Source organism: Camelus bactrianus, chromosome 1 (genome assembly GCF_048773025.1).
Source record: "Camelus bactrianus isolate YW-2024 breed Bactrian camel chromosome 1, ASM4877302v1, whole genome shotgun sequence".
Lineage (NCBI taxonomy): Eukaryota > Metazoa > Chordata > Mammalia > Artiodactyla > Camelidae > Camelus > Camelus bactrianus.
The window spans coordinates 95,268,918-95,283,358 of record NC_133539.1 but is presented as its reverse complement, the minus strand read 5'-3'; the positions used below and the strand labels follow the sequence as shown (position 1 = coordinate 95,283,358).

The 14,441-nt window shown below is 38.1% G+C and overlaps 1 non-coding gene across 1 annotated transcript; it reads left to right on the top strand.

The window, feature by feature from the left end:
* Nucleotides 1-13,110: 13,110 nt before the first annotated feature.
* LOC123616024 (U6 spliceosomal RNA) lies at nt 13,111-13,217 on the top strand. The gene has a single exon (XR_006723888.2). It is a non-coding gene; the product is annotated as a U6 spliceosomal RNA (small nuclear RNA).
* The last annotated feature ends 1,224 nt before the right edge of the window (nt 13,218-14,441 follow it).

Here is a 14,441-nt window from a genome sequence, read left to right as displayed (position 1 = left end):
GATATTGAATATAGTTCCCTGTGCTTTATAATAGGGTCTTATTGTTTATCTATTTTATATATAGTACTGTGTACCTGTTAATCTTAAATTCCCAATTTATCCCTCCCCTGACACTTTCCCCTTAGGTAACCATAAGTTTGTTTTCTATCTCTGTAAATTTATTTCTGTTTTGTAAATAAGTTGATCTTTATTGATTTTTTTAGATTTCACATGTAAGTGATATCATGATATTTGTCTTTCTCTGTCTGACTTACTTCACTAAGTATGATGATCTCTATCTAGGTCCACCCATGTTGTTGTAAATGGCATTATTTCACTCTTTTTTATGGCTGAGTAATATTCCATTGTATATACATCTACGTATATGCCACATTTTTTAATCCACTCATCTGTCAATGGACATTTAGGTTGCTTCCATGTCTTGGCTATTGCAAAAGTGCTGCTGTGAACATTGGGGTGCATGTATCTTTTCCAATTAGAATTCTCTCCAAGAGTAAAACTGCTGGATCATATGGTAACTCTAGTTTTAGTTCTTTACGGAACTTCCATACTGTTCTCCATAGTGGTTGCACCAAACTACACTTCCACCAACAGTGTAGGAGGGTTCCCTTTTATCTACACTGTCTCTAGCATTTACTATTTGTAGATTTTTCGATGATGATTCTTCTGACCAACTGGGGTGATAGATACCTCATTGTAGTTTTGATTTGCACTTCTCTTAATGATTAGTGATGTCGAGCACCTTTTCATATGCCTGTTGGCCATCTGTATGCTTTGCAGAAATGTCTATTTAGGTCTTCTGCCCATTTTTGATTTTTGATACTGAGCTGTATAAGCTAACAGAGGTGCAAATTTAGAGTTGTCCCAGATTCCAATACTTGCTTGACAACATATTTAAGGAACTAAATTCACACACAATTTTCCTAGCTATGTAATTCTTTTTTTATTTTCATGCGAAGAAAGTTTTACATTAATTATGCTTTTTGGGTCTCACTTCATTTACTATTTACTTAATTTACTCTCTAATTAAAAAAAATAAGGTTAAAAGATGTAATACACCTAAAGTCCTAAGGAAGTTGTTTTGCACATGACCAGACCTCAAAGCAGATTCTCTCTCCAGGAATATCTCTCTCTCTTTTATTTTATTTTTTTCTAAAAAAGACATAGAATGAAAGAAACCTAAAAGTTATGTCCAAATGGTATATGGGGAGAGGATGCTAACATTTTTCTTTTTAGAGATAATATCTCTTTCTTAAAGAATTTATTTATTACCTTTGATTCTAGTATCTTCTCTTTCAAATTTTGATAAATTGGGAAACTATCCCCATAACAGCTGGAGAATATTTAAGAAGAATGGCATTTCTATACTGTCTGGGCTCTGCCAGCTAATCACCATGTGACTTTGGTAGACACTTGGAAGACTGTTTCTTATTATAAAACAAGAGGTTTCAACTTGGTGGTCCTTAAGTATAAGGACGTCAAGAAAAAATTTGCTGACTTATAAACTCAGATTACATTACATGCATTAAAAATTAATTTTAATTCTCTCAAAAAGAATAATAAAAATCAGGAGCTCTGGCGACACTCATCCCACAGTTCCGAATGGTGAGTAGGATCACTCTGTCCACCTGGGGTGTATTACTGGCCATGGGTCACGCTCATTTTTGTTTGGCTTCGTTCATTTATGCCACGTTCTTGGCTCTAAAGATGTCAGAGTCTGCTCCTCCCAGGTGACATGATCTCCCAAGTGCCTTCGTCCCCTGACAGCACCAGGACTCGCTAATCTGCCCCAGCCTTACTTCTTCCTTGCTCTGCTCACGCCCATGAGAGAGCCTGGGATTACTCTGTGTCTTGTGCACTGGGGTCTGCACCACGGGTGAGGGCTGTGGCTTGCTTTTGCTCTGGGCCTGACTTGAGGTGAGACGCCGGAGAGAAAAAAGAGGAAGGGGGGATACGGAGACTTGAGTGGAAACGGTAGAGGAGAGAAATACACCAGAGTTTTGGCTTTTCTCCCTCATCTGTCTGACCAAGTGCTTGTTGACTCTGTCTGTATTTAATTTATAATGTGCCACTCATTTAGAACAGGGTTCAGCAATCTGAGTCCCCCTCCAATTTTGGCTGCATTAAGAACTGGAGAATGAGTAATAGCTTATTATTAAAAGGAAGTAAAAAGGAAGCCAAAATTATACTTCTGTATTTTTAAAGAAAATCGTTTGTGTGTGTGTTGAGAAAAGCAAAATTTCAGACAGATTTGCAAAAGATGATTACTAACCAAAAGGTGGATCGTGTTTAAAAAACAAAATGGGAATGATGACTTTGGGAACTGGAGAGACTGGGGAGAAAACTGACAAGGACACCCTCCACGAGCAGCGTGAATGTGGTAACGGTGGAATGAGAATAATGTCTGAAAGGAAGGAAATGGAGGTCTTATCGTGGAAGCCAAAAAAGATTGCATTTTCGTTTTCCCCAGAATTACTGTTATCAGCTGTGACTGATGATGAAGGACCACTTACCATTCCCTTCGAAGAATAATCACCAACCTCTTCTTTGGCACAATCTCCCATGAACTAACATGACAAAGACAGAATTTTGCCCTAATTCTTGAAAGAACAGGAAAACACTGATGTAATCCATTTGTTTAATTCTAGAATACCTTTCCCTGAAGTCTCTTTTTGCATTGCCAAACTGGGAAGGGATGTCTAGGGGAGTAATTAAAAGCTTTAAACATGAAAGAAAGAGAAATTCTTATTGCAGCCTGGGGACTCAGTGAGAATAATGGGAACCAAGAGAAACTGAGACAGGCAAGCAAAAGTTGGTGGGAAAATACATGAGCATCTAAGAGATGCTTAAAGTTGGTGCCAATGAGAATTGATGGCTCCAGTTTACCTTTGCACAGTCTATGCTAAGCAAATTTGTATTTTAAACGAGATGGCCAGTGGCAGAGCAACGTCTGCCCAAGAGGACAGACTCCTTGAGGGCTCGGGCTGTTTCCTTTTGATTATAGATTGGTGTAGATAGTGCATTAAAGTCCTTTCCTTAGAACTTCTACATTTAGAGCAGTTAGAGTTACTGTTATGACCTGAACATATAAACTGTGCATTTTAAAAGTAGTATTCTATAATGCTAATTTGAATGTACACAGATGAAAATTCTGCAGGCAGTCTTGGCTGGACATAGTCAAAACTGGAGTCATTATGTGTTTTTCTTATACTTCACTGGTTGGTTCCTCCCCCTACCCCCTCCAGTCTCCTTTACTGGTCCTTGCTCTTCTTTACAACCCATGAACCCTGATTCAGAGACTGTTCTCAGCCTTCATACTTCTTACATGAATTCACTCAGGTTCATGGCTTTAATACATACATACATACATACACACACACTCTGACTTCCCAACCCAACCCTTGAGTTATAAACTCATACATTTAATTGCTTACTCAACACATCCACTTTTCTATATCTAACCTATTCCATATCTAATACTTACCCCAAAGGTTACATATTTGGAGAACTGTTGAGTATAAACTCGATGAGCTTAGGGACTTTATCTAAAAATAATAGTTATGCAGTAAAAGCATGCTAAATATTTCTGGAATGAATTAACAAGTGATTATCCTAATTCACCCCCAAATCTGCATCTTGTTCTTTTTTTAAATTTAAGTCTCCTGCTATACCTCCAGCTGGCCAAGGTAGAAGACTGAGAATTTCTCATTGTTCCTGTATCTTGCCTTACACGTCATTAAATCCTCTTAATTGTCCCTGAGAAAATTATCTGTAATCCATTTCTTTCTATTACTACTATCACTACAAATTCTTTTCTTCTCTAACAAAAGCATGATACCTTCTGTTATGGCCTGAATTGTAACCTCCAAATTCATATATTGAAGACTTAACCCCTAGTACCTCAAAATGCGACTGTATAGACAGAGCCTTCAAAGAGAAAATCAAATTAAAATAAAGCTGTTAGGGTGGGACCTAAGCCAGTCTGACTGTTGCCATTATGAAAAAGGGGCTATCAGGACACCAGAGAGAAATCAGGGATGTGGATGAACAGAGGAAAGATCATGTGAGGACACAGTGAGGTCCTGCAAGCCAGAGAGGGGCCTCAGGAGAAAGCAAATCTGCAGACACCTTGATCTTGGACTAGCCCCTAGGACTATGCAGAAATAAATTTCTGTTGTTCAAGCCACCCAGTCCATGGTAGTTTGTTATGGCAGCCCCAGCAAACTAATATATCTTCCCTAAAACCATCCTCTAGTCTTCCCTAACAAGATGTCATACCCTATCTATCTACCTATCGCAGGTGGGAAAAAAGGAAAAGAAGTATTAAAAATTACACTTTACAGATGAGTAGAAAGGAATTATTCTTATATACATAGATAGAAGATTCTTATATTCTTATATACATATATAGAAAATTGTATGAGGAAGAACTACTTCTTGGAGCTGGTAAAATTTATGTTGTCAGCATTTACCATGGAATGAAGAAACAAAAAACTCCAATTTTTTTTTCTTTTTATTTTGTGTTTCTATTTCATAAGAGGAGTAGTAGGTTTGAATACTGAACAGAAGGGATACAATCTGGTGAATTCTGCATAATTTCCCCCTTTTTTGTCCCAGAATACACTTGGAGCTCTTGGGTACTTCCCATAAGGAAAATCTTAGAGAAGGCAGGTATATGAATATAGGTATTTTATGTGTATTTTTTTAAACATTTTTTATTGAGTTACAGTCATTTTACAATGTTGTGTCAAATTCCAGTGTAGAGCACGATTTTTCAATTATACATGAGCATACATATATATTCATTGTAGGTATTTTAAAACAGAGGGCCTCATGGGAAGAACACCAGGTATCTGTATTAATATGGCTCAGTGGATAAACACACACATTTGCCTATTAGTTATCTCACAAAAGCACAGATTGCCTTTATTTTTAATAGAAGACGTTTCTTCTATACCAACTGCAAAGATAGTAAGGCCTCGGGTATCGTAAATGCTACCCCAGGACAGTGAATCACTGAGCCCAAGAGCTTTCTGAAGGCTAAAATAGCACGAGGACAAATACCTGCGAATGTCCTCACTAGAGTCCTTGCAAGACAGAGAAACAACCCCAGGACTCAGCACCCAACAGAATTTCAAGCACTTTTAATCTGGGCAACTGTGACAATCATTCCTAGAAACCAAGGGGAGACCTCTTTAACCAGTTCAGCCACATTCCCAGAAGCTTGGGCTTCAGAGCCAGGTTCAGTCTCCAAGAAATCCTCACCTGTGGGATAACAGGTTCTGTGGCTGCTTGTGGAAAGTGACTGGCATCAATTCCAGAAAAGGTACTATTGATTTTGACGACTGAACCTTTTCTGAGAAACAGAGCGAGAAGTCAAGAAGCTGGGCGAAAGTGACAGCCGTGAGATGCTGCAGTCACCACGGAGGACAGGCATCCACCCAGGGGCTGGTTAAAAGCAGGCCTGACAGAACTATTCTGGAGTGATAGAGATGAGATCAATGCGTATCTGGGGGATTAGGAACTGACTGCCAAAGACATAAGTGAACTTTCTGGGCTGATGGAAACATATGCTTTAATTGAGGAAGTTGGTTACACCAGTGTATAGACTTGTCAAAACTCATCCAGCTATCCGTTAATATGGATGCATTTTATTGTAGCTAAATCAGATTATACCTTCATAAAATTGCTTAAAAATGAAAATCAGGGTTGGGAGAGTGAATGGATTTGGAAGCAGGGTCCTAAGGCAAAACGGGGCGGCAGAGAGTGTCCTGGAGCTGTCCCCTTTCTGAACTGTATGAGCCCTGTGTTCCTCCTCCTCCTCCTGGCCTAGATACAGGGGTCCCCGAGGGCCCCTCAGGCTTCTCTGGCAGAACTTCTTGTCTACAACTTGCCCTCTTTTTCGTCACAGAATTCTATCCCCATTTCCCCATTTCTCTCTCTCCCTCCCTCCTTCCTTCCTACTTTCCTTTTTATTCTTTTTTTTTTCATTAAAATCAATTTCAAGAGGGACAATTATCTTAAAGGAAGGTGTTTACTCTTTTAGACAATAAGAAGAAACTTTAAAAACGAAAACTGATGGATTGACTAGCTACTTGAAATTTGGTAACTGAGTAGGTGACTGAAAGTTTTGGATGGGAGAGTTTGCCCAAGCTCCCTACTCTGTGCCCAGCTTCACCTTGCATATGACCAGAATGCAGCATCACTGCCCAGTGAGGATCGCAGGCTTCAGAGTCAATTAGACATGGGTTCGAATCCCATCTCTGCCACTTACAAGCCACATGACGTTTGAAATGTTGCTAAATCTCACTAAACCTGTATCCTCATCTATCCTGGGCAGTTAATATTACCTATCTCACTGGATTATAAGGATTACATGATATAACAAGGGGTTTGGAATTTGTTAGTTCTTTTTTCTTTCTGTTTCCTGATGCTCAGACAGTTCCCACCTTAGCCCAACCAGGCTTGCCAGCAGGATTCCTGAGAGGACCATGGCAACTCTAGGGCAATATGCGAACGGACAAGAAAAAAAATCATCATACAGTCTGGGGTATGATGAGTTAAATGACAAATACGCTCATCTGAGATGATAATCAAGAGAGCAGTACAGATGTCCTTCTCTACAGGGACAGGAATTTATATCTGTTTTACTCCCTCGTCTATTGCTGGGGTGTAAAACCCAACACAGAGTAGGCACACACATCTTTGTTACATGAAAGAATATTAAACAAAATATGTTGCCACTTTAAGCAAGACCAAAAGAAATAAGTAAAACCATTCTCTTTAAATGACTTAGGATCTGGATCGCCACTGGCACTTTCCAAAATGAGTTTTACAAAAAGCTTTACTCTGAGAACGTTACAATTGTCTGCAAAGTTGCTTGGGAACAATATAAGGAAAGAAAATTTTTGAATGTCAGCAAAACTTCTCTGTACATCCCACACACAAAATAAAATCTTTTATCATTAAAAAAAATCTCTTTAAGTAATTGCAAAAGTGTAAAGAAAATAAAATCACACCATCCAGGTAGACTGTTTTAAGATGTTTATGTGTTTTCCTTTCAGTTTTTCTGTGTTTTCAAGCACCATGTAAATACTCACAAATCTGCATACATTTTCAAGAGCTGAAATTATATTATGGATGAACTTTTAAATTCCAATTTTTATTACACCACACTGTAAGCATTTCATTCTAATCATCCTTCCTAATGTTTTTAAACTGCTGCATATTCTATGGAACACGTATTCAAAATTTATGAGGGATGAGCCTAGATGTGTTGCAGAGGTAAAGAATTCCGTGCAGATGCCATCAATAATGTTTGGATCAGGAATGAAGTACTTGTGCCCCGCCCCCTCCCACGACAGTGATGTCACGCTATCTGTGGCACTGAAAAGTAGCACTTCTGGGAATCAGACTAAGTAGATACAAAGGATACCTGAAGGCCTGGAGTTGAAAGGCCTTAGGAGGAAGAAGACTGAAAAGGAAAGTCAGAAAATCAATGCTCAATGCCCTGTTGGCCGTTCCAAAGTGCTCCTGGCAGTGAGAGTTCTGTCCATTATTAAGGAATCAAGGAAACGATGTATCTATGTGTGAGAGCTGGCATCCTTCCCTCCCTTCACACTCGAGCAGCCTGGAAGGAAGAGATTTCCAAGTGAATGTAACAGCTCTCTAAGATGGACTATCTCTGCTGTGACGGTAGGTGACAGTTATTGGGTGCTCACTGTGTCCCAGGAGCTCTTTGACGTCCTTTCTGTGCATTAACTTATTTAATCCTCATGACAATTCCAATAAACAATTTCCATTATTATCCCATTATCCTCTCATCACAGAAATGATAAAGGAGGCACAGAGAAGTTATAAAAATTGTCCTCAGACAATTAAGATTTAAGTCCAGGAGTTCTGGTCCCAGAATATGTATGTATATGTAGTTGTATGTGTGTGGGTATAATTCACATACTGCATTTGTGTGTGTGTGTGTGTGTGTGTGTGTGTGTGTGTGTGTAGTTTCCCTATTGCTGTTTTTCCCAAGCGACCAAAACTTTGCCTGCATTACCATCTAACTATGGTCCAACTCTTTTGTCCTCTGTTTACGAGAATTTGAGAACTACATTCATTGTAGCTAACTTCCTCACCTCACATGTTTACCCCATCTCACTGAAAATGTGTTTTTCTTCTCCCTGTTCCGTTAACGTAGTTCTTACAATATCACCAACAGCTCTTCTAATTGCCAAGGAGATGTCTCAGACATTGGACCTTTTTGTAGATTTTTTAAAAGTTAGGAACTTCTTCCTAGATATTCTCCACCATTTAGTGTCTATAACTCTGAACATCCTTTTTTAAATTCAAGTACAGTTGATTTACAATGTTGTGTTAGTTCTGAACATCCTTGTTTTGTTTTGTGTTTTTATGGCACTTATTTTTCTATCTGCTTAATGCTATTAAGCAGTGCAATTCGGACAGTCCACAGCTGACATTCTCCAGGTCTTCATTCTCATCCCACTGTTTTTCTCACTGTGCTTGTTCTCTCTGTCTAATACCATCATTTTTAAACTTTTCACCTCTCATCCTTATGTAATAATTCTCCAGCTTATAAATTTCCAGAACTGGATGCAAGTCTATCCAGATTTATTTAGATCTAATTATCAGCTTCTGCCTCCCATGCCTGTTTCTACACTTCCTCTGGGCCGACTGCTACTTGGCCCTTAAAGCTCGGTTCCAGTGTTCCCTTCTCTAGATCTAACAGGTGTTGTTAGCCTTCTCGGTAACTTGTGCGTATTTGTATCACTGCAAGCAAGTGACTATGCTCTTATCACCACCCGTCCCCACAAGAATGCAGGCTTCCTGAGGGTAGGGACTTTGGGTTAAATAACTTTAGTATTCCCTACATTAAAGCATTTCCTGGCGAGTGGTTGACACTCTAGAAATACTTGGAAAATGAAATGAAGAATGAAAATACCGCAAACTGGATATGAGTCATCACTTCTGAGCTACTGAGCAGGGTTCTTCTACTTTAACACACTTTTAAGTCACATACTTAACCTACTTGTAATCAAGTTGCTGTGTCTTAATTGCATCTGTTATATTTGAAGTTCAATCAAAAACCATTTTGTTAAATGATCTGTTTTGAAAATTGGATAATCTAATTATTTTAATTTTTTAATAAATGAAAGATTGCCAGAATCATATGTTAGTCCATGTTGTCCAGCAGAGAACAATGGCCAAAACAGAATCTTTCTTTGATTCTGCCACTTTGTCCCAGCAACATCACAACTAGTATCATTTATAATAATACAGTACTTGAAAAAGGTATTGGATATTAGATCAGATCTCTACTAACCCTTAGGTAAACCCTGGAATTCGCTTTTAAAATAAATCCCTTTATCATCCTGTATTAATGAAATTTATTCTTTAACCTCATTTGACCTCATCTGAATTGACCACTCTTTCCCCCCGTCTTTTATGATGTCTCTCTGACTCCCCTTCTCTTTCTTCATGGTGCCCTCTCTCCATCTCCTTGGCTGCTCTTGTCATCCATTTAAAGTCATTTAATGAGTCCTTTCTGAGACTCTGCTGATGAGCCACTTTCTCCCTGGGTGTCCTTGTTTACTTCCATGGTACCATTGTTTTGCCCAACAGAGCTCTCTCTTCTGAGCTTCAAAGTCATACAGTCATTTGCTTGCTCAGTATCTTTACTTGAATTTCTAACTGCTACCTCTGACAACATATTCCAAACTGAACTTGTTTTGTCCTCAATTTCCCCCTCCCGGTCAGTGAACGACACCATTGCTCACGGAATATGCCAGCCATAGTACCGGGAGTCATTCTCTTCTTTTCTCTGTCTCTCACCATCTGTCAATCACCAAATCACACTGATCTCACCTACTTGATATCTCTGCAATCCATCCACTTACGGCTTTCTCCTCTGCCACTGTCACCATCTAAGTCACCATCATCTTCTTTTCTGCATTACTCTAATGCACTTGTAAGTAGTCCCTGGCAGCTACTTTTGCTCCTATACAATCTATTATTCACACTGTTGACCCAGTGATCCTTTAAAACTCATTGATTTGATCATGTCATTCCCATGCTTTAAACTCTAAATGACTTCCCACTGCTTTTAGGACAAGTTCCAAAATATATTTCAAATTGCCTATAAAGGCTTGCCTTCCTCTTCAAGCTCATCATTCTCTCTCTTTTCCTAGATTTATTTCCACATATCAATCATGAAAACCTTTTGTTTCTCAAAAAAAAGTACTTTTTTTTCCTATTTCAGGGGCTTTTTTCATGTTTCTGTTTATATTAAAGCAGAAATAAAATATCCACATGGTTAAAAAACTCAAGCAGTATAAAAATCTATAAAATAAAAATGGAAATCTTTCCTCTCAGTCCTATCCTGTTGCTCTTATCAAAAGTATCCAATGTGCCTCTTGTATGTTTTCCTAAAATATGTATGTGTGTATTTGTGTGCATTTTTTTGGAAGGAGGAGGAAGAAATGGGTTTACTTTATATTCTGTAATATAGTGCAGTGATTGAAGTACAAATTCTGAAACGTTACTGCCTGAATTCAAATTTCACCTCTGCCACAAGGCAGACTTGTGGTCATGAACGAGTTATTTACTCACTGTGTGTCTCAGTTTCCTCATCTATAAAATGAGAAATTAACAGGATTTATCTCACAGATTACTGTGAATATTAAGTGAATATACACATACACATACAAGCACACATGGATGTTGATTCTACTCATTGCTGAGTGTGTTTATTTCAACAACACACTCTAAACTTAGAAAATAACTATAAGATGGATACATGGGTGTACCATTCCCACGATGGGAGGTACCCAAGCCTAACTCCTGTTTCTCATCCAATCTCCAAAGGCTTAGATTGACTGGTTACATTCTGGGTTAACTAATGATCCCTAAAGCTGGGGCATTTAATTCAACCAAACATGCACTTCCTTGGCAAATAGCCACCTGTCCTTTTGAGAAAGGCAAAAGGAAACATTAGAGGGCATATTCTTGATGCTGCTTTATGGTTTTTCTTCAGAGTATCTGGACTTCCCCTTCACTTGTGGGGCTTTGAGTCTGAGAATTCCCTCAGGTCTAGGAACTGACAAGCTGTGAGTTTGTGAAGACTTCTTATTGTGGCACAAGTCAGTGGTCTGATTACCAGATACATTCCACAGTTCAGATAGGATCTTGGTGACCCAAGGAACCCTGTGATTAATTAGCCACCACCACTGACCTCTGTAGATAAAACCAGTGTGAGAATCACCTTGACTCGACTGCCTGCTGTGCTAGCTATACCTCCATCTGCCATCCTGGGATTCATCCACCCCACCAACTTTGCCAACCTGTAACCTGTAAGGACCTGTAATCGCACAGCTCCAAAGGATTTTGGTGCTTTATACTCCAGTTTACTGCCCCTAGAGAGAACTGTCTGTCAAACCCTCTGCAGGGACATAAGGGAATGAGTGAGTGAGACACATGCAAGACTTTGAGTTACTACCTCCATTTAAACAAACAAACAAACAAACCTAATTACTTCCTCCCCAAACAGAAACAAACAAACAAAAAAAGGCTGAGTTACTTTCTTTACCATATACAATGATTACTCTCTTATCCAGCTTCCTTTAGTTGGATCACTGTTGAATATGGTTTTCAATTGAACACTACTGTTGCTCAAGCTGCCATGATAAATCCCAAATCCCCAATGAATTCATTTTTATTGGTGAATCGGCCTGTTACAAAATTATATATTGCCCTCCTTGGTCCAGCACTTTGGGATTCCATTCTCTCATATATTCTCAGTGTTTTTCCAAGAAAAATTATTGAAGATTTCTAATTTCGCTGCTGGTAAGCTTTCTCTTTCAAGGTATAAATTGTGATTGAGACCTTGAAGGGTCTCAATATAGGTCTGTGGACAATTTAAGATGGTGGTAGTAAGGCTTAAAAAGAATTAGCTTCCCATTACAAGGTAACTGCTTCCAATAACATCATTACCTGGTCTTCAAGCAAGACAGGAACACACTGGACAACAGACTGGGGAGAAAGGATTGCTTCTGTTAGCAAAGCATACTTAGTGGGATTTGGGGACTCTGAGCCATCTGAAGTCTGCCATTTCAATTACTGGGCACTCATGTTTTTCCAATGTCTTAATTTTCTGTAGGAGACCGAGTGAGCCTGTGAATTCATTCTAGGTCATTCCATGTAATACCTGATTTATCTATTCTTCCTTTTGTGCACCATGTCCTACAAAAATCCTGTCCCTAATGCTAGTTTTTCAGAGCCATCAGCCTCTATCTGATTCTATCCTAGGTTCTCCCTAGTTCTGCAAACTGTGTTGCCCACATATTTGTTGACAGCTATTTCTAGATTGCTCAAAGCTCTTCGTTGTACACAACAAAAGCTGACTCTGGAGGCTATTCTAAACATGGTGTTTTTCCTTTCATTGTATTACACATTTGGTTACTGTTTGATCTAAGGAATCTAATAATTTTTATATGAAGTTTTTGATCATCCAACTTACTGATTTCTCTAGGTTTTTTTTGTTCTAGCTGTTATTCCAAAAATGCAGTTGTTACATCTGCAACAATCAGTAATTTTCTCCTTTTCTTCAGTGTTACCTCATTTCTTTCTCTTGCATATTTGTTTTGCTAATGTTTTTAGAACAATGTACATAATGGAGGTATTAGTGGACATTCTTGTCTTGTTTATGCTTTTAATAGTAATGTTTCTACCAGTGGTTTACCATTAAGCTTACTGATGGTGACTTTTGGCTTCAGAGAGGTACTATGCAATAAAAACTATTATTTTTCAAAAATATTTTTATTCTACCAAAGATGTTTATGAAACATAGATTTTGAATTTTGTCGAGTGAGGTTTGAGATCACTTGAAAGGATCATATATTTTCCCTTTTGAGCTATTAGCATGATGTAGTTTAACAGGAATTCTAGAGTTTGTAATTTACATCCCATTATTTTTGGATATTTCAGTCATATCCCATTCTTCTTCTTAATCTTACCTTGTCCTTTTCATGATTTTCTAATTTAGAGGATAAGAAAACTTATTTTTGGTCCCCAAAAAATCACTTTTAAGATTGAATTGCTATGCTCGTTTTGGCAGCACATACACTAAAACTGGAACGATACAGAGAAGATTAGCACGGCCCCTGCGCAAGGATGACACACAAACTCGTGAAGCATTCCATATTTTTGGAATTTGACACAACATTGTAAAATGATTATAAATCAATAAAAAATGTTAAAAAAAAGATTGAATTGCTATTCTTTTTTTCGTTTGTTTTTTGTTTTTTAAACTATATTGTTTAATTATTTTATTTTGGCAGGGGAAGGTAACAGGTGTATTTATTTTTGGAGGAGGTACTGGGTATTGAATCCAGGACCTCATGAATTGCTATTCTTAATAAACTTTCTGAGTATCTCTCCTACAATTTCTCCCTTCTCTATTTTTTCTTCTCCCCTTGTCCCTTTTTCCTCTCCCATAACTATCCCTCGTATGATATTGATGGGAGATTTGTATCTCGGAACAACTCACGGTGAGTACTTATCAAGTAACTTCCAGTGAAATCTGGCTAAAAGAGCACATGGAAATACATATATACATTCAGCTTTGGAAGTTAAGATAGGAGAGTCTAAAACAATTTAAGATTTATTAAATGCCTAAGTTCCAGCACACTGCTGACTGTGATTATGTCACAGTTCCAACCTTAAAGGAACCTTAAATCTGGTGAAAGACCAACAGGCAAGCACGACGCACTGCACTGCAGTGTTACTAGGCATGCAGGAGGGGCACCACTGTCTGGGAAAGGCCCCGCGTGCACAATGTCTAGCTGAGGTCTGAAAACTAACAAAGAACTACTTTTCTGGTTTGGAACAATTGATAAAGATTCCAAAGCAGAAGGAATTAGACATCAAATTCTAGAAAGTAACTTAAAATATAGCCAATACTTGTAATTTTTTCCTAATTTCAAATTTCTGTAAGAATGAAATTTAATATTTTGAGCTAACATATAATGAAGTGCACAAATAATTAACAAGTCACCTCCAGAGGGTGATATCCTTCAGTTAACTAGTGGAAGCACCATATCATGTGATATTTTAAAATAAGCCCCACATAGCTTTTCTACTATAAGATCTTAATTTTAGAGCATATATACGTAAATTTTGTAGATAGGTTTCTTTTTATCTTAGGAAAGAAGAATATAAGTGTAAGATTTTTAATGACATACCATTGGCTGGTAGAGCATATTATTCAGACAGATGGTTACAGGTCTGAAGTTACAAGTTAAGGAACATTAAATAGATTTACTTGAGCGTTATGTTTAAAGTAGAAAGTGTCATATGTGAAAATGACAATCCTCATAAATTTTCAGTCTTCACTAAGTGGTAGTACTAATGATGATTGTGATGGCGGTGGA